At 39.6% G+C, this 26,647-nt stretch overlaps 1 long non-coding RNA gene across 10 annotated transcripts in view; it reads left to right on the top strand.

Moving 5' to 3' along the window:
• Positions 1-1,534: 1,534 nt before the first annotated feature.
• Positions 1,535-26,647, top strand: part of LOC112649890 (uncharacterized) — a 179,197-nt gene continuing 154,084 nt past the window's right edge. For 9 of the 10 annotated variants that reach the window (XR_007413985.1, XR_007413987.1, XR_007413984.1 and 6 more), the window contains exons 1-2: positions 1,535-1,955; positions 16,668-16,757. This is a non-coding gene — a long non-coding RNA (uncharacterized LOC112649890). Of the gene's footprint in view, positions 1,956-5,249; positions 5,609-16,667; positions 16,758-26,647 lie in introns of those variants that run through there. The other variant, XR_007413981.1, reaches the window with a different exon arrangement.

The raw sequence follows: 26,647 nt of genomic DNA, 5'->3' as shown, positions 1-26,647 counted from the left end.
GCCAGGCACCTCTCATCTTTACCTGTCTTGTGTCAAAACTGAAGACCTTTGGGATTTTCTTTACTGTACCAAGATTATTGCCAGGTCATCCTTAATACTTTGTCGAGAGGCTGAAAGTGGTAGTTGGAGCCTTTCCTGGGAATGCCTCTCAAATTCCCCCTTGCTTTTCTATCCTCTAGGTCACCATTTATGGAGCACCTATTGCATGTCAGGTACCTTTCACACCTGGTTTCATTTAAGCTTCACTACCATCCAATGGAATTTTGTAGAATGACTGATTTTCATAGGCAAAAATAACCTCAGAGAGATTAGGTCAACTCCCCACAGATAAAAAGGTTAGAAGTGGTAGCTGGTAAATGCAGAGGTTCAAATTCCTGTTTAGCAATTATATAGAAGCTGTAGGAATAGACATGTCAAGGCTCTCAGGTAAACTACTTACTGAGTGACTCAGGAAGACGATTGGGTGATCTTTCATTATAAGCATGCAAGAAAACTGTTCCCTGGCTCCCTGAAGAACATATATCACAGTGTTTTAAAGTCATTTTTCAAACTTAATTGCTTCATATGTAATCATTAGAGTCTCAAACATAACATTTCTTCCAGTGTCTACAAACTCTGGGAGGATTGCAGAAATTTACGCAGTGACCTCGGGCTATTGAATTTATCCCACAGCTTTGATTGAACACCTTGAATTTCTACGCACATGCGTCTTCCAAATTCCTTTGCTTTGCCCCTTTGTAGCAAGGCATTTACCTTCTAAGCAGTGCCCATAAAAACAGGGGTTGATCATTTATGGAAGCTGACCATGGAGTATGCTGAGGGTGCTCTAAGGACATGCGTTTGGTGTCCACACTCGGAAACCTACATTTCAACTTCCCAGGGGCTCCGGATTTTAAGGAACAGGCTTCCTCACCTCTTCAGTTTCTGCAAGCTGAGATAACCTGTTGCTATTTTTGAATGTAAATAGACTGTATTAGGCATTAAAAGAACTGCCCAAGGGTTTTCCCCCCTTTCCCATTTTGGTGTTTGGATTGGCAGCGGAAGTCTTGAGCTTTGAGACTTGGAAGGCAGTGCCTGCAAACAAACATCCTGTGGACAAAATTGTCTGCCCGGCACTCGGTGTTCCAGGATGATTGACAGGAAGCAGGGTGTGCGGGGAGGAGGGAGGAGGGACACTGAGCTTGGTGGCTTCCAGTTCCCCGCAAACAATAGCCAGGCTCCCAGGGAACGTCACACATTCCTTTTCCCATCTGCTGGCGTGGATGTTTGAGTGTCGGTTGTGGTGAGGGCTGGGGAGGATGTGGGCTGGGCAGGAGGTGAAAGGAACCTAGTCCTTAACCCAGCAATTACAAACAGAGAACTGAAACCTTTTGATAATGTTCCCATTTGAGGAAGAGAAACATGTAGGTAGGCAGAGATCGGGGATGACGGCTGGATTCAGACAGTGCCAAAAGAGTCATCCACAGCCATTATGACCTAGTAGCTGACATTGGTCCCTTGGGGGGGGGGGGGCGATGGGGGACCAGGGTGAGGCTGGTGCTGCTGACTAGACCGAGACTGGGGGGGAGTTCAAGGAAGTGAAATGAAACTCCCAAGGAAGAGAAAACACAGTGTTTTAAAGCCCAGCTATGGGCTGGGATTGGGCATAGTGTTTTGCTTTTGGTCTTATTGTGGGCCTTTATATTGAAGTGGGTATTAAATTACTTGTTTCAGATGATGATATTGAGGCTCCAAGAGGTTGAATAACCTTGTTCAACATGACAAAGGCAGACCATGGAACAATTGGTATATATTTTTTAAATCTTATTTATTCATTTGAGCGCATGTGCAAGAGAGCACACAAGCAGGGGGAGAGAGAGAGAAGCAGGTTCCCCACCGAGCAGGACCCTGGGATCATGACCTGAGCTGAAGGCAGATTCGTAACTGTCTGAGCCACCAGGTACCCGGAATAACAGGTATTAAAGCGCCTGTCCTTTGGATCCCCAGCCCTGCGGGGTCCTTCATTGTGTTTCCTCCCTAAACCTGCCCAGGTCCTGCTGTCTTCTTTCTCTGCTTCTTCCCTGGGGGATCACGAAGAGAATTTATCTCTCTAGCTCAGGGTCCTACAGCGTCCGGGGTTATGCCTCCCTTCCCAGTCCCCCCAAACCTTTCCTGGCTGTCTGGCTCATCAGCTTTTCCTATCTCCGGGTCTCTCCTTGTTGTTGCCTCTGCTACCCTGAATTTTTCATCCCACCACCCAGTCTTCAAAGCCCAGAACAAATGCCAGAGACTTCTAAGAGCTCATGTGTCCTGGCTTCCCTCACTCCCCAGGTATGACCCCACCTTTCTGGCACCTTAGTCTCACAGCAACTTGTGTCTACCTTTGTTATAATCAGCGCATGTCATTTCAAAGCTGCATATCCCTGGTTCTTACTAATCCATGTGTAACACACACAATAAATTTAAATTCAGTCTTGGCTTTTGATAGCTTGATGATGCCCCACTTAGGTAAATATTAGGCTTTAATCCTCCGTTCTAGATCTGTCTATTTTTAAGAATCACCAAGAATAGGTGTTTGTTTTTAGCCAGTAGTTTTTAGCCAGGGATTTCATGAACTGATATAAGAAGAAAGAATACGTATTAAAGGAGCCAGTTGGGAAGGAAGGAAGTGTTGGCCAACTCTTTCTTTCTTTCTTTCTTTCTTTCTTTCTTTCTTTCTTTCTTTCTTTCTTTCTTTCTCTTTCTTTCTTTCTTTCTTTCTTTCTTTCTTTCTTTCTTTCTCTTTCTTTCTTTCTTCTTTCTCTTTCTTTCTCTCTCTCTCTCTCTCTCTTTCTTCCTTTCTTTCTTTCTTTCTTTCTTTCTTTCTATCTTTCTCTTTCTTTCTTCTCTCCTTCTTTCTTCCATAAAGATTTATTGAGTATCACTTAAGTGTTTGGTTGTTGGGATGGACACTGAGGATACAGTGTTCCTATGGAGCTATGGCCCACCGAGGAACACAAACATTACAAATACAACAAACAGAATATACAATCTTGAATGATGATAAACGCCATGAATAAAAGTTTAGGGGGCTATACTTTGGGTGGACCTGAGCTGGTCAGGGGAACTAACGGGTAGTGCTGGCAGTCAAAAGTGCACTTTCAGAGAAAGGAGTTCAATCAATCTGAAAGAGTTCCTGAGGTCAGGTGGCCAGGGGGCCTCTGAAGGGAAGATGTATGGCTGTTGTTCATAGGAGGCAAGGGGTGAAGGGAATTCCTCTTCCACCAGGGAGTAGATGGATGGCAGTCTCATAAGACAGTGCTTGATTTTGTGGACTTTGCTCACATGCTAGAATCTCAGAAAGGCCAAGCGATTAAACACAGAAAGGTGCACAGTTCATATTCTCGCATACCCAGTCAGAACAGTAGAGCATTGAAGGCTGATGATGAAATTAATGTTTTTTTTTTTTAAGTTGCATTTACCTGGAAATTCCCCATGTCTATACAAAGAAGATGGCCTTCATGATATATACGTACCTGAACACACATGCATATGCACATACACATATAGACACTCACACACCCCACACATCATTTTCTTCGCACTGAACTTGTCCCCTTAACTCCGTAGAAGACTACTTGTTCTTTGTTTTAGGTGTTTCTTGGGATGCTGAGGTTTGAGGGTCAATGGACGGTGGCAGGCGTGGCAGAGGAGGCAGTGAAGCTGGCAAAATAGGTCACCCAGACCCAGCCCATGAATCAGAATACTTTGGGCTAATTCACAAAAGATTTCATGGACTGTTGTCCTGCACATGAACATCCCATCTGGGGCCTGGTGTCCCTTGGCTGTGTGTGTGGGCCTTGCAAGTAACTTGTGATTTGGACAGATCCAGTGAAGAGAGTGCCAGAGGCAGACACTGGAGCACAGATGACGTCCCCCAAGACACTAAAAGCCAACATGCTCTTTATCTGCAGACTTTAGGGAGTCACGGAGATACGATTCAACCACACATTTATACGCAACGTGAAACCTTTATGAGGCATAGGCTGTTTGCCAGATGTCTGTTCCCTTTCCTTCTCCTCCCTCCCTCCCTCCCTCCCTCCTCCCTCTTTCTCTCTTTCTCTCCTTCCTTCCTTCCTTCCTTCCTTCCTTCCTTCCTTCCTTCCTTCCTTCCTTCCTTCCTTCCCTTTCTTCTTTTGAAGTGCGATTTTGGAGAAGCTCAGGGATGGAATTGAGGAAGCCATATTGTATTGTTTTAATTTCAAAATGGTTATGATACATGTAGATTTTTACAGTTTATTTATTTTAAAGATTTTACTTATTCATTCATGAGACACACACAGAGAGAGGCAGAGACACAGGCAGAGGGAGAAGCAGGCTTCCTGCGAGGAACCTGATGCAGGACTCGATCCTGGGACCCCGGGGTCACGACCTGAGCCGAAGGCAGATGTTCAACTACTGAGCTACCCACGTGCCCCTAGACTTGTACAAGTTTATATTCTCACTATTTCCGTTCAGAGAAGAAAGTCAAAATTCTCTACCTTGGCATTCAAAACTTCATATACCTGGTTCTTAATTCTGCTCCCAGCCTTATCTACTCTGACTCCCTGCCCCAGGCATCCTGGTCTCCCCATTGTTCTTGAGTAATCTTGTTCCCTTTGTTCTCCTCTTACCAGAGCTGACCAACCCCCTACTCACACACACTGGCAGTTGTTCACCCACCTCTCCTCTGTGTTCTATGAGACCGCACCCAAGTCCTCCCCACCTCCACTTTGAATGATCTCCGTCTTCCCTGAACTCACAGTACTTTTAGCTTATTTGGCAATTAATCCTGCGTGGGTTTGTGAAAAAGTTTGATTTGTTGGATGATATTCTTGTGTAACTCACATTATCATTTTATTTTTCTACTCTGTATTTTCTACCACTTCTAACCTCCAAAAGAGCCTGAAAATTGGTCTTTCATATTTTGTTTACTCCAACTGTTTGAACCCCTGCATTATCTAAGCAAATCATGTCTTTAATAAATTATTTGTTTATTGAAAATATCATTTTAATTATGCAGTCTACTAGATGAGGGGTTATGGAGAAGTGAGTCGATATATATTACTAGGCACAGGGCTCAAAATTGCATGATACACTTTTATGTAATCCTTTCTCAAATCTGGTATATCCATTATGTTTGATATTAGTTTTACAGATAAAGATACTTCACTTAGAAGTTTTGAGCTTTTGCTTGGGATCGCACAGAGTGAATGTTAGAGCTTGCTTATCTTTTTATCCCCCCACAACCCTGTGTTCACTGAGTGCCTTCATGAGCCAGGCAGTAGTGTAATGACGAGCGAAAACCTGCCCAGTTCCTGTTTTCAGGGTACTTCAGGAAGTGGAAAAATACACACAAACCACACAATGACTTAAATAAATGTAAAAGTGCAACTCGGTGAAATGTTAGGATAGAGAGATCCCTGTTAGAGGGAAAATGAATGATAGAATGTTTAACCAGCTCAGAGAAGGAAAGGAAGATTTTTTTCGTTGAAATGATACCTGGACTGAATGTGTAGGATGAGTAAGAGACAAAATGGAGAGGGAAGAAAGAATATATCCCAAGAGGCACCTGCAAGTGCAAAGGCCTTGTGGCAGACAGAGGTACGAGGTACGTCAAGTAAGAAAGATGGGGAGATTCCAGTGTGACTGGAGTAGCTGTATATGTGTGTGTATGGGTTGGGGGGAGGGTGGAAGAAGAGGAAGACAGAGAGAGAGAGAGAGAGAGAGAGAGAGGAGGAAAGAGAAAGAAAAGAGACAGATGAGATGTGAAGCTAGAAATACATGTCTTTCTGCCTGTCTTTGTCTTTATCCTGAAAACAGTGCCTGCCTTCAGGACTTTCAGGCATGAGCCTGACATGATTACTCTGGTTGCAATGTGGAAAGCAGGAGAAGAATATAAACCATGCAGGAAACTACTCTAATAGGTCTGGTGATAGAGAAAACAGTTGGCCTAGCGCAGGGATGGCACTGAAGGTCAGTGGAGAACAGTGACGGGCTAAAGAGCTAGTTAGGTGGTCCAACCGAGAGGACTTGCTGATGGCTTGGACATGGGGATGAGGAAGAGGCAGGTGACACAGATGGTTCTAAAATTTCTGCCTACAAAGCTTGCTGGACGAGAGGGCCATTCTTTGCTCTGGGAACTTGGAAGATGATCAGGTTTAAGGGGGACATTTATAACAATGGCTTTGAATGTATTGTTAAGATATCATTTAGCTATGTAGGATGGGATGTTAATTTGCATAAATATGCCTGGGGTTTATTTATTTATTTATTTTAAAAAAGATTTTATTTATTTGTGTGTATGAGAGAGAGAGAGAGAGCGGTGGCGGGGGGCGGGGTGGGCAGAGGGAGAGGGAAAAGCAGGGAAAAGCAGACTTCAGGCTGAGCACAGGGTCCTGAGATCATAACTTGAGCAGAAACCAAGAGTTGGATGCTCAACTGACTTAGCCGCCCAGGCGCCCCTGCCTTGGGGTGTAAATGAGAGGTCTGAGATAGAAAAGCATGAGAATCTATGAATGGGTAGTTATGAAAGTCATGAGAATGGAGAGGGTGGTCCGGGGAGCCTTCTGAGTGATCTCAGATTGCAGGTTCTGTTGGGAGCACTGACGGCATCACAGAAATGATACCCAGCCCCTGGCTGAGAGGGACTCTCAGTCGAACGGTCTATACTCTGATTTGTCAGATTCCAAGTCCACGGTTTTTCAGTGACATCATCCTTTGAGAAAGCAAAGGCTAAAGTGAGTGGGAGTCAATGCTGTAATCCTTGACCTTTAAGGGTTTTTTTTTTCAGCTTTGTTTTCTAAGACATGGTTTCCTGCCACTGTTTTGGCACATTTGTTGTTGGATTGAGAAACAGTGGCGTGTATTATATTTGGCAATTATGCTCATTACCTTACAGTGTTTGTGTGAACTTAGGAGGTATAAACTTTTTACTTCGCAAACAGGAAAACAGGGGCCCAGGCAGAGTTAGGAGAGTTTTGAGTGAGATCACCAAAGGCCCGGAAATAAAGATCAGAATCCACTACATCTCAACTCCCTAAGCAATTTCCATGCCTCTGAAGAATGGTGTCCTAACATGCTGTGTTTTGATCCCCACCCCCCACCCCATACAGGAGCAGGAAGAGAGACTAGAAACAGAGCTAGCATTTCTGTCCCCAAAGGACTCCTGACCTGTCCCATGTGATGGAGACTAGATTCTAATTGTCAAGGTTATTATTAGTACTGGAATCATCAGTGTCAATCATCATATTTGCACACCAAAAAGAGTGAAGGAGAAAATGATAAACTGCTTCCATTCCAATAACACCTAGTTTATGGTAAGAGCAATAAACCACAATAGGACTAGTTTTGGAGAAATTAAAAAGATAAATTTTAAAAAGCAAATAGTGACTTAAAGAAACTTTGAGGAATAGTAACTCTCCAAAACCATTGTATTCAAGGGAGAGGTGAATTTTAAACTCGATTGATTTAAAATAAATGGCATTTCCATTTGGCTAAAGATTCCAACAGTGGGGAAGGGTATACAGCGCAAAGGCCTCCATTACAGCACTGTTTACCAGAGCCCAATTCTCTTCCCCTAATGTAACAGTCATTACTGTGTTTTTAGTTATTTCTTCAGAGATATTCTATGGGTATCTACTTTTTTTTATACAAATAGAAGTTTGTGATGCCTAGTGCTTTGGGATTTGCTTTTTCCTTAGACTGTGTATGCATACATCTACCTTGTTCTCTTTCATGGCTACAGAATATTCCATTATAATTGTCCTCAAACTTATTGAACCAGTCTCCTACCAGTGGATATTTAGATTGTTTCTTGTCTTTGGCTGTTAAAACAATGTTGAAAGGAAAATATATTCTCATATATTCTTCTTGATACATATGTGACTATCTGTGTAGGAGAAATTCCTAGATGTACAACTGATGAATCAAAGACTGTGTATTTATAATTTTGAGGAGTATTAGAAATAGCCTTTGATTTACTTATTTATTTTTAAGATTTTATTTATTTATTCATGAGAGACACACAGAGAGATAGGCAGTGACATAGGCAGAGTGAGAAGCAGGCTCCACGCAAGGGAGCCTGATATGGGACTTGATCCCAGGACCCCGGGATCACATCCTGAGCCAAAGGCAGACACCCAACCACTGAGCCACCCAGGTGTCCCAGAAATAGCCTTTTAAAGATGAACTAGTTATTGCTCTTTCAAGAAATGCATGAGAATGCTTGTTTCCCCCAACCACTTGTCACATTATCAAACATTTTATTTTACTAAAATGCAAAATGTTTTTTAGAGGTTTTATTTATTTATTCATGAAAGGCACAGGCAGAAGGAGAAGCAGGCTCCCTGCCAAGAGCCTGATGTGGGACTCGATCCTAGGACTCCATCTCAGGACTGCAAGATCATGCCTTAATCCCAAGGCAGGCGCTCAACCACTGAGCCACCCCCAGCTGTTCTGTTAAATGTTTTTTAAAGATATTGAAGTTATCTGAGTTGTTCCAAAGTCTTCCTCAGGAATCAAGAGACTTCTAGATTCTGCTCTTTGAGCTACTCAGAGAGATTTAAGAATTCCTCAGTGCTCCCTGTAGCAAATGACCCGACATTCATGAGACAATGAAGAGAGAGAAAGTTAACATTTATTCTGTGTCAAGCTGTGTTATCCATTTTGTTTTATTATTCAGTTAATATTTATTGAATACGTACGTACTCTGGGCTCTTGCTCTTCATGCTTGAGATTTATTAGAAACAATGCAGACCTAGACTCTTGACCTCTAGGAACTTACTTTTTTCACAGGAGAATATGGCCATAAGAAAAATTTGATAAATGCCTAAGTTAAAAGGGGTAAGTATGCAAAAACAAAAAAAGTAGAACAAGGTAATTCAGATTAGGAGTGTAGAGGGCAGATAAATTTAATAGATTAGATAGGACAATCAGGGAGGGCCTCATGGAGAAGGTGATGTTTGATGTTTGAGGAAGTTAACTCAGTATTGTTGAGGGAAGAGCTTTCCGACCACACAGTCTATGAGTAGAATAAGGGCCAAAGATGGGAGTGTACCTGGGGACTTCCAGTGTGGCTGCAGGCAGCAGGTGAGGCAAGAGGGCCATGCAGGTGATGTGGAGACTTGCCAGTCATTCCCTGAGGGTGAAATGGGGATAGCATTGCAAGGTATTGAGCAAAGGAGGGTCATGGGTGATCTATGTTTTCAAAAGTGTGACTCTGAATGGTGTGTTGAAATAGACAGAGAGGGGAGAGCAGAAGTAGGGAAGGCTTGTTCGGAGGCTGTTGTAGTAATCCAGGAGAGAGATCATGACAGCTTAGGTGGTAGTGAGACAGTAAAGAGGGGAATGTGAGAAGTGGTCAGATTCTGGATGTGATGTGCTAATAAGGCTGACAGGATTTCCTGATAGGCTAGGGCACCAGCTGTCAGAGTAAAAGAAGAGTTAAAAATGGACTCCAGGATTTTCTACATGAGTTTCCATCAACCGATATGGTGAAGCTCATGGATACAGCGCAATGTGGGGAGAAGACTAGAAGTTCACTTTGAATCACGTTGAGTTTGAAATATCTATTAGATATCTAAGCAGTTTATCAAGGAAGATAAGTAGATGAGTCTGTAGTTGTGTGTGTGTGTGTGTGTGTGAGAGAGAGAGAGAGAGAGACAGAGAGAGATACTGAGGTTGATATGGGATAGAGGAAAAGCAAGAGAATTGCATATTGTATGTCATTTAATATGCATAGTAACAAACAATGCTATGTTCAGTTAACAAATGGGGAGAAAAACTCACAGTAATTTACTCTGGATTATCTGAATCCAGAGGGCACCATCTGCCACAGGGTTACCTGCTATCCATTCTTGGGCCACGCGCCCCGATGTGCCAGGGTTTGCCAACGCTCCTTGCCATAAAGAAGTTGAGATCTGTTGCTTATACCTGGAGACACATAGCTGCTGGCGAGAACGCTGACAGAGTGTATGCTGTGGATATGACGCTCCAAGGTCTGTGGGCCCCACGTGTAGAAGGCAAATTTTGAGGCACGACCAGTTTTTGCCAATATCTAGTGTTTCTCTTCCAACTGTGCTCTTTTGAGCCTCACTAATGTCATAAAGGGGGATTCTCCATTTATTTTGGTACCTCAAAATCCTTTACCACTTCAGCGTTCACATTATGGTTATTCCATAGAGAAACTTAGATGCCTCTGACATCCAGGTGTGGGAAGCTTTTGTTTTCCAGCAGCTTCTCTCAGATCATCATAACCCAGAAGACCTATGTGAAGGAGGAATCATGTCCTTAAAATGACACATGGTTATCAATTAAGTTCCCCTGTTTTCTAAAGTGACTCAGGAACACATGTCTTGTATACTTATTTTGGTGTTTAGAGCTCTCTTACTGGCTTTTTTCTATTTATCTTTCTTAAATTAAGTTTTGACAGATTATTGAAAAAACTCTATAGTGGGTCCAGGCTCTGAAGTCAGGTAGCTCCACATAGTCTTTCCTCTCTGGCTGGGGCCAGTTGTAAGTGTGTTTTCTCAAATGTTAAAATGGAGGTAACAGTAGGATCTGCCTCAAAGAGCTGAGAAGAAGATTATGAAAATAAAAGCAAATTCTTAGCACTGTTCCTTGCACAGAGCACCAATCAAGAAATAGTTATTCACTGTGAAAGTCCCTCAAAAAATTAAGGATAGAAATAACCATATGAGTCAGCAATCCCACTTTTGGGTATTCATTCAAAGACTAAAAATCAGAATCTTGAAGAGATATTAGCACTCCCATATTCCTTGCAGCACTATTGACAGCAGCTAAGATATGGAAATAACCCAAACGTCCACGATGGATGAATGGATAAGGGTGGTATAGTCATACAACGAAATACAATTCCGCTTTAAACAAGAAGGAAATTCTTTACAGTGTGGCAACATGAATGGAGTGTGAGGACATTTTGCTAAGTGACATTAGCAAGACACAGAAAAACAAATATTCCATAATTCCACTTATATGAGGTACCAAAACCGTCGAATTCATAGAAGTAAAGAGTGGAATGGTGGTCACCAAGGGCTAGGTGGGAGGGGGATTAGGAAGTTATTAATCAATGGGAATAGATTTCAGTTCAGTAAGATGAATAAGGCCTAGAATTCTGCTGTATAATATTGTACTGAGAGTCAACGATACTGTCCTGTATATTTAACTTTTGTTAGGAGGGTAGATCTCATGTTAAGTGTTCTTACAATACAAAAAGAAAATAATTACTATTAGTAGTATTAAGCTAATGTGTATAATGACATATAGAAACCATTCACATAATAAAGGTGATATTTGCCAAAATCTTGTATTTAAAACGAATTATTTTAATATCGTATAGGACAGTATCTTGTAAATATTTTTAGCAGCAGTGCTTTTTCAAATGACATTTTCAAACCATTCCAATTTGTAAAATAAGTAAAATAATATTCCAAATGCCATTACAATTAAAAGCATTTGATAAGTTTAAATACACATCAATTATTAAAAAGTCAATTGACAAACAGCGTGTACTTATTTTGATGGACATAAATACTTAAATCAGTGCCAGTCCTATACCTTTTTCAGCCTCCTGTTTGCATCTACATCTTATTTTTAGTTGGCGTTATGAAGGAAATCTTGATCCACACATGTAAATAATTTCAGATTATAACTTAAAAAACTCACCTTGCATTCCCAAGATATGTTTCAAATATTCTGAGTTATAAGACTGAAAGAAGAGCAATAGGAAAGTTTTGTTTTGAAGGTGAATAGTGAATTTGAGCAGAGGACCTGCTCACATTCCTTGTCAATCTAAACCAATTCAGGTCTTTTGGAAAACTCTAATACCATTTAAATATTGTATAAGGTTTTCTATATAATCAGGAGTGCGAAATATGTAATTTTGTTTTTTTCTAATTGGACTTATTTTTGTATTTCAAGCCTCCTATTACTCCAGGAGACTTTATGCAAATTTCAGGTAATGCAAAGTCTTCTCTCCTCCCACGGGGTTGTGTTTGTATCTCTTGAATGCTTAAATAGTGCCCAGGCAGAGTGGGGAGAAGAACTACTGGTTCCCCATCATCAATCATTCCCACTGGTTTCCCTAACTGGTGTTTGGTTGCTCACCCAGGTCATTCACTTCCAGTCCATTCCTGACTATGGCTGCTCTAGGCTCAGCTCCCGAGTCGTCTCAGCCTCTTTCCTTCCCTTTGCTCCCTCTCTCTTCTGTCCTGTGGTTGTGTTTTTCTGTGGCCTATGGGAAGCATTTTGTTGAAGTAACCACTTCAACATAATTTCAGTGCTCTTCTGCTAGATTATTTGTAGCTTACCTTCCTGGTTCCATCTGCCCTGGATGCTACAGACAGTTGGGTCTTTCTGCAATCTGGTTTTCAATCAGAAGGACAAGTGTCACTGCTATCTGGGCTTTAAACCTGTCTGGGAATTTCTTTTTTTTTGGGGGGAATTTCTATGTACCTATCCTCTTCCAAGGTTTAGTTTGGGGTTTGCTGCAGGGCTTGTAGATACTCGTACCAGTGTGGAACTTGCAACCCCACCTCCGACAGTCCTTTACCTTCCCAAGACTGACTTTTTTTTTTAAATGTGAGCATACCTTGGACAGTTAAGTGATTTCTATCAGAGTGTACTTCTTTGTATGCATAGATATGCCAAAGAATTTAGAACAATGCAAGGATATGCACAAAGACAGAAGGAGAAATATTATCTCAAAAGTCTGAAGTCTTTATTTCTAAAGTCTAGAAAAAAAAGAAAAATTGGCAGTCACATGTTTATGACATATGTTCTTGGTCTTCAAAGGGTTAACATTTGTGGAGCGATTTACAAAATGGAACTCTTGCCCCAGTCCCAAATACCTGCCTCTCCTCCTTTGTTTCCAGTACAGAATTGTCACCACCATTTTTCCAGTTGTTCAGATAAAAAAATCTAGGTTTTATCCTTTACTTTCTCTTTGTCCCTCATTTTAAAAAATACACCTTTTTAAAAGAACAGTTTTAGGTTCACAGCAAAATTTAGAAGAAGGTACAGACATTTCCCGTATACCCCCTGTGTCCCCATTATTAACACTCCCCCTCCCAAGAGTGGTATATTTGTTACAATTGATCTACACTGAATCATCATCATCAATCAGATCCCATAGTTTTCCTTAGGGTCCATAGAATGTTGTACACTCTGGGAGTTTCGATAAATTTCTCATGACATGTAGCCACCAGTACAGTATCATTCAGAGTAATTTCATTGCCCTAAAAATCCTCTGTGTTCTGCCAATTCGTTCCTCCCTTCACACTAACCCCTGACAACCACTGATTTTTTTTTTTTTTACTGTATCTGTAGTTTTGACTTTTTTAGAATGTCATTTTGTTGGAATTGTATATATAGTATGTAGTCTCTTCAGAGTGACTTCTTTCACTTAATAACGTGCATTTAGGGTTCCTCCATGTTTTTTCATGGCTTAGATCATTTCTCTTTAGTGCTGAATAATATTCCATTCTCTGCCTCTTCCACAGTTCATGTCTCCACTTACCGACTGAGCAACATCTTGGTTGCTTCCAAGTTTTGGTACTTGTGAATGAAGCTGCTACAAATATTTGTGTCCCAGTTTTTGTGTGGATAAAAGTTTCAATCCCTTTGGGTAAATACCAAGGAGCACAATTGCTGGACCATACTAAGAGTACACTTAGTTTTGTAAGAAACCACCGAACTGTCTTCCAAAGTGGCTGAGCTATTTTGTGTTTTCACCAGCCATGAATTAGAGTTCCTATAGCTCCATATCTTCCGCAGCAGTTGGGATTGTCAGTGTTCTGGATTTTGGCCATCCTACAGGTATATAATGATAGCCCACCATTGTTTTAGTTTGCATTTTCCTGATGACTATGAAGTGGAGCATCTTTTCATGTGTGCTTATTTTGCCGTCTGCAGTTTTTCTTTGCTGTAGGGTCTGTTAAGGCCTTTGAAGCATTTTTTAATCTGGTGGTTTGTTTACTTATTTTTGAATTTTAAGAGTCCTTTGTATTGTATAACAGTCCTTTATTCGATATGTCTTTTGCAAATGTTTTTTGTTCCTAGTCTCATTCTCTTGACAGTGTCTCCCACAGCAGAAATTTTTAATTTTAAATGAAGTCCAGTTTATTGGGTCTTTGTTTCATGGATTGTGCCATTTTAGTTTTTTTTAATTGAAGTATAATTTATGTACCATGTTACATTAGTTTCAGGTGTACAGTGTAGTGATTTATTAAGTTTATACATTATGCTATGTTCACCACAAGCATAGCTACCATGTGTTACCATACAATGCTATTATAATACTTTTATATCTATGACATTAATTTTATAACTAGAAGCCTGTATTTCCCACTTCCCTTCATCCATTCTTCCCATACCCCAACTTACCTCCCCTCTGGCAACCATTAGTTTGTTTCTATATTTATGAATTTCTTTCTCCTCTTGTTGTTTGCTTGTTTATTCGTTTTTGTTGTTGTTCAGATTCTACATATAAGTGAGATCGCATGGCATTTGTCCTTCTCTGACTTATTTCACTTAGCATAATGCCTTTTGTTTCTATCCATGTTGTTGCAAATGGCAAGATCTCATCCTTTTTAATGGCTGAATAGTATCCCATAACACACACACACACACACACACACACATCCCATATCTTTATGCATTCATCTGTCAATGTACACTTAGGTTGATTCCATATCTTAGCTATTGTTAATAATGTTGCAATAAACCTAGGAGTGCATATATTTTTTCAAATTAGTGTTTTTGTTTTCTTTAGGTAAATAACCTAGTAGTAGAATTACTGGATCATATGGTACTTCTATTTTTAAGTGGTTGAGGAACCTCCCTACTGTTTTCTATTGTGGCTACCCCAGCTTGCATTACCTTCAACAGTGCACAAGGATTTTCTTCACACACTTGTCAATACTTGTTATTTCTCATGTTTTTGATTTTACCATTATGTCAAGTGTGAGGTGATATTATGGTTTTGGTTTGTGTTTCCCTCATGATTAGTGATGATGAGCATCTTTTCATGTATCTCTTGGTCATCTGTACATCTTTGGAAAAATGTTCAAGTCCTCTGCCCATTTTTGAATCAGATTATTTGGGTTTTTTGATGTTGAGTCATATAAGTTCTTTATATATTTTGGATATTAAGCCCTTATTGAATATATATTTGAAAATGTCTTCCCCCCTTCTGTGGATTGCCTTTTTGTTGATAGTTTCATTTGCTATGCAAAATCTTTTTATTTTGGTGTAGTCCCAATAATTTATTTTTACTTTTATTTCCCTTGCTTGAGGAGATATATCTAGAAAAATGTTGCAAAGGCTTATGTCAAAGAAATTACTGCTTACATTTTCTTCTAGAAATTTTTTGGTTCAGGTCTCATATTTAGGTCTTTAATCCATTTGGGTGTATTTTTGTGTGTGATGTAAGAAAGTGGTCCAGTTTCATTCTTTTGCAGGTAGCTATACAGTTTCTCCAGCACCATTTATTGAAGAGACTTTCTTTTCCCCCCATTGTATATTCTTGTGTCCTTTGTTATAAATTAACTGGCCATAAAAGCATGGATTTATTTCTGGGGTCTCTATTCTGTTCCATTGACCTATGTGTCTATTTTTGTGCCATTTCCATACTATTTAGATTGCTACAGCTTTGCAGTATATCTTGAAATCTGGGATTGTGATGGACCATGCCTTTTAAAAAAATCATCACCAAACTCAAGATCATCTAGATTTTCTCCTGTGTTATCTTCTGGGATGTTTATAGTTTAGTATATTATATTTAGGTGTGTTATCAATTTTGAATTTTATGAAGGGTATAAGATCTGTGTTTTGATTCATTTTTTTGCATGTGGATGTCCAGTTGTTTCAGCACCAGTTGTTGAAAAGACTATCTTTTCTCTATTGTATTGCCTTTGATTTTTTGTCAAAGATCAGTGGCTTATGCTTATGACTTATTTACATCTATTTTGAGCTCTCTATTCTGTTCTATTGATCTATTTGTCTGTTCCTTCATCAATACTACACGGTTTTGATTATTGCAGTTTTATAGTAAATCTTAAAGTTGGGTAAGATCAGTCTCCCACCTTTGTTCTTTTTCAATATTGTGTTAGTTATGTCTCTTCATATAAACTTTGGAATTAGTCTGTTAATATGCACAAAGTAACTTGCTGCAATTTTTAAATGGACTTCATGGTATCTATATATCAAAGTGTGAAGAACTGACAGGTTGACAATATTGAGTCTTCCTATCTATAAACATGGAGTATCTCTCCATTTATTTAGTTCTTTGATTTAGTTAAGAATTTTGATCAGAGTTTTGGTCAATGTTTTATAGTTTTCTCCTATAGCTATCATAGATATTTTATTAGATTTTATCTAAGTATATATTTATTTTTAGTGCAAATGTAAATGATATTGTGATTTCAAAGTTCAAGTCCCACTTGTTCACTATTGGTATGTAAGAAAGCTGACTTTTGCATCTGTGTCCTATAACATTGCTATAATTATTTATTCCAGGAATCCTTTTTTGTTGATTTTTTCAGATTGTATATAAAGATGACCATGACATCTGTACATAAAGATAGTTTTATTTCTCCCTTCCCAATCTACACACCTTTTATTATATTTTCTTTTCTTATTGCATTACCTAGGAATTCCAGTACAATGTTGAAAAACACTGGTGAAAGGAAACAACTTTGCCTTGTCCTGATCTTATTGGGAAAGCTTTGAGTCTCTCATCAGTAAGTATAATGTTAATTAGCTGTAGGGTTTTTTGGGGGTGGTTATTCTTTATCAAATTCAGGGAATTTCCCTCTATTTATAATATACTGAGAATTCTCATCACAAATAGTTGTTAGATTTTTGTCAAATAGTGTTTCTGCATCTATTGATATGATTATGTGATACTCTTCTTTAGCCTGTTGATATGATGGACTATACCTACAAATATTAGGTTATCCTTGTGTATCTGGTATAAAAGCCCTTTACTATTTGCATCCATTATGTGCAGTTTCACCTCCAGTACATTCCTTAAATCTAAGCAGTACCTGCTCTATCACTTTTCAGACTCTGCTCCACCATCATATCTCTCCTAGATGGGGATAACTTCTTAATTCCTTTCCTAGTCTACTCTTGCTATGGGCCCATATCCATTATTTGGAGAGTGAAAACAATCCTTTAAACATATAAATCAAATCACATCACTCCTCTGCTTAAATGCTTCAAAAACTCACTATTACCAGAAGGATAAAATGCAATCTTTTCCTTACCATTCCTATGATACAGCTCCTGTCAACTTCCTTAATCTTTTTACCACTTTGACACTCAAATTTTAGATTCTTTTCTCTTTTTGTTTTTGGAGTAAAACAAGTCTTCACTGTTTACAAGGTTATTTATGAATTGCAAAAATTTTCTATTTTTAAGAATTGATATTATCATATTTTTCCCTTCTAGTCCTCCATTGAATCTAGGCTGCTACAACCAGACAGAAAATGTGGGGACACTTTTTTCTTATATCTGTAGCAAAAATTCTGCAGTAAATAGTAACCGCTGCAGGTCTGTCAAAAATTGTGTCTGCTTTTTCTCCATAATTTACCTCTATGGTCCTTTTTATTCTTTAAAGTTTTCAAACCTATCCTGAATTAAAGTCTCCACACATGGAATATTTTATTACCTGATCTTTGCATAGCTGGCCTATTCTCAACAGTCAGGTTCAAGTGCTATGTCCTCAAAGAGCCTTTTCTGAACACCCCATTGAAATAGTCATGCTCATGTCCCCACTGCTGTTGCATTATCTCTTTATCCTGCTTTTTTTCATACAAATATCTATGCTACAGAATGTCTTGGGTAAGAGAGCAGCAGAACAAGAGAAATGTATTTCTCATGGAATTTACATTCTAGTTAAGGAGACAGACAATGAACAGATACATACTAAATTCATAGTCTACCAGGCAGTAGTAAGTATTGTGGAGAAAAATAATGCAGAGAACAGAAATGCAAAGCACTGGGGTTGACGTGAGACATTTCAACTTTAAATTGTGTGATTAGAAAAATAAAATAAAAATAAATTGTGTGGTTAGAGAAAGCCTCACACACACACACACACAAAAGACCTAAAGCAGATGAGAAAGAGACTTATTTTCTGGGAAGGAACAAGAAGCGAAAACCTCAAGTGTAAAGGCGCTGAGGCAGCAGCCTACTGGTGTTTGAGTAACAGCAAGGGGACTTGCCTGGCTGGAGTGGAGTGAACAAGGGGCGGGGGGGACAGTCATAGAGGATGAGTTCAGTAAGTCCTGTACATCATCAAAGGGGCTTTGGCTTTACTCAAAATAAGATGATACCCTTTTGGAAGATTTTGAGAGAAATAATCTCAGAGATGTGATCTGACTTAATTTTAGAGGGATCAATTTGAGTGCTGGGTTGAGAATAGATGGTCACAGGGAAAGGTCGGATGAAAGAAGACCAATTATGAAGCTGTTGCAGTGCTCTAAGTGAGAGATGCTGGTGACTAACATAGGGTGAGGGCAGTGGAGGTGATATGAACTGGTCATGTGATGGTACATTTGCATGTGAAATGTGAGGGAAGAGATGAGTTAGGAAAGACACTAAGCCACTAGAAGGATGGATTGCACCTAATGAATTGTGGAACCTGCAGGTGGAACAAGTTTGGGGACAGTGTAGGAAAGACTATGACTTTGCACACGTTATGGTTAAGATCGATGTCAAGTAGGCAGCTGGATACACAAGTCTGGAGTTCAGCATAGATGTGTGCGTGTGCTGTGTGAATTTGAATATGCATATGGTTTTAAAATTGTCTTAGAATAATTTAAGAAATATATTTAAACATGAATTTGAATCATATTTTTGCTCAGAATTTCTGAGCTATAATTGCAGAACTTGCATGGAACTCAGTTTTAAAACTCAGCATACTGTTGATGTAAAAAGTACGATTTGATACAACTATCACGACCAATTTTTTTTTTGATGTGTGGTATGGCAAGAAGAAACTATAGAATTTAGCAATTCATACCCAAAAGCGGTTTATTTTAATGATATTTTTATTCCCTCCTGTTGGATCCATTTTTCAGAAAAATTTCTGGATGTTTCTCATATTGTTGAATATGTGATGCGAACCATCAATTGCTGACAGGTGCGCTTGATGGAACAAGTTCAATGGGACAGATCACTCATTCCTTTTTTAGGGTTTTATTGGCATGACCCAATGAAGGGATTTTGTGTGATGTGCAAGTCGCCATGATGTACTCTTTAAAAATAGTGTCACTGACACATATCCACTAAAATAAATTAACCTTCCTATCCTGACTGATTCACATTTTGGAAATGGCAACTTCACATGCCAGTGATGATATGAGCAGAAGAGCTGGGTGGGGGTGACAAATCAAGAGTCCAGCAAGAAGATGGCAGCGTAAGAGGTCTTTTAATAGAGCAGTTCAGAGGCAATGAGCATAAACCTAAATTTGTATCAGCCTAGGATATAATTCAAGCTCTGTGGCTTTATAGATGGGCAGGACCTAGCCTCTCCAAACTCAAGTTTTGAGAAATAAGATATACTAAGGGATAATTACAACTCTCTGGGGAGAGGAACTAATGAGCTAATGCTTGCAAAATACTTAGAATAGCACCTTGCACATAGCCCGATCTCGATGAGTGGTGGCTATTATTAACAATAACTCTTTTATTTCCATCTAAAGAGTTTGGTCTTTTGCAATATCTGAAGAATATAGATGGGAAGACTCAATGGTCTCTCTCTCTCTTTTACATGCAATTCTTTTTTCCCCCATCTAATTCTTAAAAAACAGAACAAAATAAAAACAAAAAACCACACATTTAAACCACAGATTAATTTCCTCCAGAGCTTAGTTTCAGAATGTGATTTTATAAATTGTGGGCTGGTGTCCTCAGATTCAGGGAAGGCTTCTTGTGGAAGTGAGCCCAAGGCGAGATGCAGGAACATGCCTTTGAGCAGAGGTGATTTCAGATTGTCATCTCTTAATTGGTGAGCAGGACTGTCACGCCAGCCTCAGATTTAGCTGGGACAGATAGTCCTAGTGAAAATGGGTCTCCAGATCATAAAATTTTATAGTTGAAACCTTTCCACTGCACACTTGAGCATTTGACACACACATAGTTCATCTTTCTTGGCTGTAATTTGGACTTATTAAGCATTTTTGTAACACTTGTCTTTTTTTTTCTAAGTTGGCTGCTTTTCATTAGTGGTTCCTCACATCACTCTCTGTGAAAGGTGAATACAACAGTCCATATTTTATAGACAAGGAAATTGAGGTCCAACTAAGGCTAGTGTGGTTTGGCTGAGGACACCAGAAAATTAAACCCTGGAACTACTAACTGAAGCCAGAGTGCCTCACTGTTGAGTCATGGTTGACTTTATCAAGGAGACCATTCTTCATAGATGATTCAATACCTTCAAATAAAATACGAAAATAATGTCCCCTGCCCTCTCTGAGAACACAAAATACTTTCTAATTTTATACAGTTATGATGTTGTAACCAGAGTGATCATTCGAAAATCAAATCTGATCAAGTCGCTTTTCTATGAAGGGCCTGGTGCTGGTTCTCCATTGCCCCAGGATCAAGTCCAATCTCCCTAATGACACATGCAGCTTTCTCTGTGTCCCTCTGCATTCCCTGGAAACGTGCTGAAGACTACCTGTTCCCTTCATGTGCCTTTGTACAAAAAATGGAGAAAGGAACCTTCCTCTATCTCACTTCTTCCCCTTTAGTTAGGTCATGTGTTCCAGGAAGTCTCCCGATGCTTCTCAAGGCTGGGTTAGTTGGCCCTTCTGTATCCCCAGTCACACATGATATTTATACCACTTAAAGCACCCAAAGTGTATCTTAAAGTAACCATTCCCATGAGACTACAGTCTCCATAAGGGCAGAGTCTCCTTCACCTGCTTCAATGTAGATTCCTGGTTCCTAGTACAGTGTCTGTGAATGGTAGGGATACAATAGATATAGATGGATCGTGTGAATGAGCAATATGCCTTGTGATTTGCCTTTTTCCATCTCACAAAATCATAAGATTTATATCCTTTGTGTCAGACTGTGTGATAAATGCTAGAGCTATGGTACATTTTGGTTTGATGCTTTAACGGTGGAATTGTTGGCAACTGCCAAGGGGGTGGCAAGGCAAACTGTGGTCACCAGTGTAGGTGTTCATCTGAAGATATTTCATCCTAGTCCCTTGATCTTTTAGAGGCATCAGCAGGGTGACCATATAGTTATCCAAACTCGTATGAATTTGAGAGTGGAAGTGGGCACAATGGCTAATTATACATGGACAATCGGTGTCTACTGGGATGTTCCAGGCAAAGCAAGTGTGTGGTCGCCCTTGGTACATGGATTACCTGGCTGTGCTCTTAGTCCTGAGCTAATTCCTGGTTTATCTGCTTCATCTAAGGGGCTCAACACTGCCGCTGGGTGAGAAATAGCACGGTTGCACCAACTGAAGCAGCTAAGGGACACATAGCAGTCACTTTGCAACATATGGCTTGACAATCCTTTTCCTGCAGTAGCTCTAAACATAGTAGTAGTTATAACTCCATGACAGGAGCAGGTGAGAGAGGCAGTTAAGCGGCAGTTCTATCGCTCAGCGAAAGTTTTGGCACCTGGATTGGGACACGAAGAATGTTAACTAGAGAGCTGAAAGATTTCCAGATCGACCAAATCGCTCAAAGCTGCCAAGTTGGCCTGAGAACTTTCCTTTGTAAGTGGGATAAGATGATAGCTGAGACCACTCCTTAGCTGGAAAATGCAATATAAGCATATGTTTAAAAAAGCAATGATTAAAATATTACGTTTTCAGAGCCCTTCCGTGCTCCCGGATCCAAGGCTGTGCCAAACGCTTCACTATGAGGAGGGTGATTTCCAGGGCAGGATAATAGCTTCCCAGTGGCTGCAGTGTAGGTCTCAGCACTGGCGAGAGTTTAGGAGGTGAAAGAGGAGGACTTGCACATTAGTAAGAAAGGTGAAAATCCTTGACACCTAGAAGGTGTCGAAATTCTGGTGAGCTTACTTATCTTGTTTTGGCAAATCTCCCGTATATCAAATGGAAGATGGCATGTTCCCATTACTAAATTTCTCTTTTCTTTCCTGATAGGATTTCTCCAAATTTATGCCCATCATTTGTGTCTGGAGAATGTAACAATTTGTAACTGACAGATTCATTGGCATAATACGATATTAAAGGCCACTGTAATGGTGGTGGGTTGGAATTAGGAATTGTCTTGCATTAGCAGAAGATTAGGAAACGGATTACACTTCAGGTGTACTCTACAAACAGACATACCTGGAGAGAGCAAAACCAAAAAAAAAAAAAAAAAAAAAAAGAAACCTAAACCCCCAAAAAACAAACCAAAACAAAACAAAACAAACCCATGTGAGACTGGTTGAAATCAATTGAAGCCTAGAATTTCAGCTTTACAGGTCATTTTATCCTTTCACTAGTTTTATATTTGTCTTTTTTATTTTTTAATTTAATTTTTTTACAATTTTCAACTCTCTTTGCTATTTTGCTTCCAAAAAACCTGCATGGCAGTGCCTGCAGAGGCAATTTCTCATAAACAGCTCCTTAGGCACCTGAAAGCAGAAGTGACAGTGAAATTGGGGGAAGTTATCACAGAACAGAGGCTCAGTGCCACAGGATGGTTTTCCAGGCACTCATGTGGCTGCTGCACTTAGGGTCTGGTAACAGTGATCCATAATAGAGGATTCCTTCGTGATAAAATGGGGGCATAAGATACTTTTCTTATGTAGGCTGACCTGCAAAGGAGGCTGTAGAGTGGGGCACATTGGACAGATAGGGCCTGGAAAGCCTAGGCTTGTCCCGGTGCCTGGGTTTGGAGCCTGTGTGCAGTGGGTGGAAGCAGACCCACGTCAGGTGCCCTGGTGGGTGGGTGGCAGTGGGTTGGCCTGTGGAGGGGAGGGCAGCTGGCCTGGCCTGGCCTGAGGAGCCAGATTGGTTATGTTAGAGTATTTTTATAAAGTCCTGAGTTGACAGTAGGTGCCTTTGTACATGATATTTCTAATTTCCTGACTCAAACTTCAAGGTCAGCATTGTAAGGATGCTTTATTTCCAGGACAAATAAAAACCATCAACAAAACGAATGACACGAAGTGTTAGTTGCTACACAAGTCAATTGTTACGGCTAGATGCCATGTACTTTTTGTGAAAAACCATACACTGTATACACAAAGAGAGCAACTCACTGCTTGGTGTAAAGAACTGTAATTGACAGGATGTATATGAATATAATGTAATCAGGAAGCAAATTGTGGCTTATACCCTTTGACTTTCAATTGTGAAACAATAGAGGAATTTTGTATGTTCAGAAGGACAGAGGGGTTTAGAACAGGAACCGGAAAAAAAGTCATCCTTCCAATGACACAGAAGAAAATAGCACTTGTTATGAACATATTTTTACTATTAAACAGTCTGGGTTCATATCACAGCTCCATTCGTTAGTTGTGTGACCTTGGGGAATGCACGTAATCTCTTAGCTTCAATTTCCTCATTTTTAGCAAATAGAAATAGTAAAAGTAACTACCACACATGGTTTTGGTGAGTATTGCATGAGATTCTATGTAAAAGCACTTAGTAAAGGGTTTGATACATAGTAAGTTCAATAAATATCAATTATAATTCTTCAAAACCCCATTGTTTGACACTATGGCTACAATTTTTATTTTTGCGGCTGTGCTTGAGTATATGGTTAACACTTGTGTGTGTTTGTGCCTCAGCTTTATGGTTCACTAAGAATCTTCAGCCCTCCAACAGTGCATTGTTTCCATGTCTGGAAGACCCTCAAAACAAGGGACATCCAGAGATCCCCTTTCCCAAAGTACTTTGATGGGTCCGGGTCCTCCTTCCCCACTAGGGTCTGTCACAGGTCGCTCAGAGGAGCAAATGGCCAAGGATGGTCTTATTTCTAAAGAATGCCTTTAAAGCTTGAATACATGCTGTTGCTATGTTATTGTGTTTTTTTTTCCTTTCCTTTTTTTTTTTTTTTTTTTTTTTTGTATTTTTATTCTAACACACGGAAATCAATAACAAGGCCGGGTGAAATGTCACAAGATGTGGATATTGAGTTTCCTTAAGAAACCATATATTTGGATGGTGAATTGGCACCAAGATCTCTCACCAGACTCTAAGAACATCTCGTTCTCTTTCATTCCATTCTTCTTTTCTCCTTCCAACAATGTTAACCACAAGAATACTCACCACTTTCTACTCGTGTTGCTCCCCTCTTATTTTGTTTCTTCAGCCCTTCCAACTACTCTGTAGGCGATTATATTCCTTCTGTCAGGAGATTTGTTAAGGAGAAATCTCCTTTGTAAGGAGATTTGGAAGGGAATTCCGAATCCTCTGGTAATTTACTATCATCTTGGTCTCATTATTAGTCTCCCTGGTCCCAGCTGCATAAAGATGGGGGAATGATAAGCTCACCTTACCCTTTTCACAAGATTGTTAGGAGGACAAAATAAAATGTTAGTATGCTAACCTTCTCAAATGCTCTTATTATTTTTGAGAGTACTCTTTATCATTAATTGCATTTATGTAATATTTCAAAATAAAGAATAAAAAACTTTGTAAAGTATAAATATACTGCAAACATTTTTTAAAAATTAAGGCAAATTTGAAGTTATATTTCCTTATGAAATATGCCTAAACGGACCTGGTTTTCCTCCTCCTATTTTGTAAAAGACTTAATTTTTTAGAACAGTTTTAGGTTCACAGGAAAATCTAACAGCAGATACAGAGCTGCTTCTAAATATTCAGCTGAAATGTGACAAAACTTTTTCTGATTTATCAATTCTTAAAAAAAATAGTGTTCTGGGGCAGCCCGGGTGGCTCAGCGGCTTAGCGCCGCCGCCTTCAGCCCAGGGCGTGGTCCTGGAGACCCCGGGATCCAGTCCCACGTTGGGCCCTGCTTGGAGCCTGCGTCTCAATTTGCCTCTCTGCCTGTCTGCCTGTTTGTCTCTCGTGTGTCTCTGATCAATAAATAAATACAATTAAAAAAAAAATAGTGTTCTTCCTTGCTAGCCTAAACTTTTCTTGGATTTTTTTTTTTTTTTTTTTTGGTCTGTTTGTTTTGTGTAAGTGGAAAAGTAAATGGCTGGCCTAGAGGCCTGTTATCTTCCCTCTTAGCAATCTCTATTCACTGTGTAAAGTGTGCTTAAAGGTTATTTACATAGCGGTTGCCCTGGTCTATTCCTAACCTCTAGAGCATTTTTGATGACCATGAGAAAATTTCATTTATTATGATATGGTAAAAAGCAGGAATATACATTGTTCAAGAAATGTGAATCTGTTCATTAGAAAATAGGGTCAGATTGAAGGCTATTTGTTATTGGAACAAATAATTAGCAAATGAGTCAAAGGAGTCAAATAACTGATTGGAGTAATCTTTTTTTTTTTTTTCTTTTCTCCTAAGCAGGGACTTCTTCAGTAGTATCCTGACATAAAGACCATTGAGATTACTAGGGAGTGATTTAAAAAGCCAGTATAGTCACAATAAAACTCTTTACTATGATCCAGGTACTGCATTAGTTGCTTTATATTTGCTAACTCATCTGAATGGCACAGAAACTCTATGAGCTGTATCTTATGAGCTCCATTTTATTGATAAGGAAACTAAGGCTCAGAGAGATTAAGTAATTTCTAAATAGAATGAAGCATCTTGGTTGAACACCTAGGATTTCTTGTCACATTTGCTTTTAGCTAGTCCTGAGAAAATCAAGTAGCCTCTTCTACTCAGAGTATAGTGAGTAATTTCCTATTATATGCACACAAATGGGATGTGCATTCTGTGAAAAGAAAATGTATGAATAGAGAATACCTAGGCAAATGCTCCTCCTCTTAAATAATAATAATACACATCATCATCTTATACTTTATGTCAAATATTTCCTGTAGCTTCTCACATTTAAGCTTTGCAGTGACTTGCTGGGGTGGGATCATTAGTTCTACTTACAGATACGAAACTTGAGACTCGCTGTGGTGAATTGTTGGCTCATTTCAAATGAACGTATTTTTCAGACACCCTAGACCATGGCCTTCTCTCTGTCATATTGGTGTTCACCCTCGTCTTCCTTGAAGAAATAGTCTCCTCAGAAATTTAAATCATCGGTATGCCCTGCAATGTGTCCCACTACAGCATCTTTTTATCTCTGACTTTTTGGTGGTGGGGGTACTGTGAGAAGCTGGCATGACTCCCTCTTGTCTTTTGGCCACGTTGGGGACCTTTTTCAAAGACTCTGTCAGGACAGTATTGTAGGGATCCTTGCCTTCTCAAATATTGTCCTTTACTTCTGATTCATGCCACAGAAACAGAGAATTTCTAAATAAACATCAGAAAGTACATTGGAATGACTTCATGCCCAAGTTTCTGATTGCTTGCACAGATGACATCCCGGCTCTGTCTCACCACACATTATTTTTTGAATCATTTTCCTAACCCAAGTAAGTATCTCTGGTAACCAAATTTTGGTAACTTCCCCAAGGCAACCCGAGGTTTGGAAACCAAGTGGGCAGTTCCAAGTTCTTAGTGGACTGTTTCAAGGCATGCAACCACAGAGCTAAGGTCAGACC

The sequence above is a fragment of the Canis lupus genome, chromosome 11 (assembly GCF_003254725.2).
Source record: "Canis lupus dingo isolate Sandy chromosome 11, ASM325472v2, whole genome shotgun sequence".
Lineage (NCBI taxonomy): Eukaryota > Metazoa > Chordata > Mammalia > Carnivora > Canidae > Canis > Canis lupus.
The sequence above is the reverse complement of the archived record's forward strand: the minus strand, read 5'-3'. Positions and strand labels throughout refer to the sequence as shown.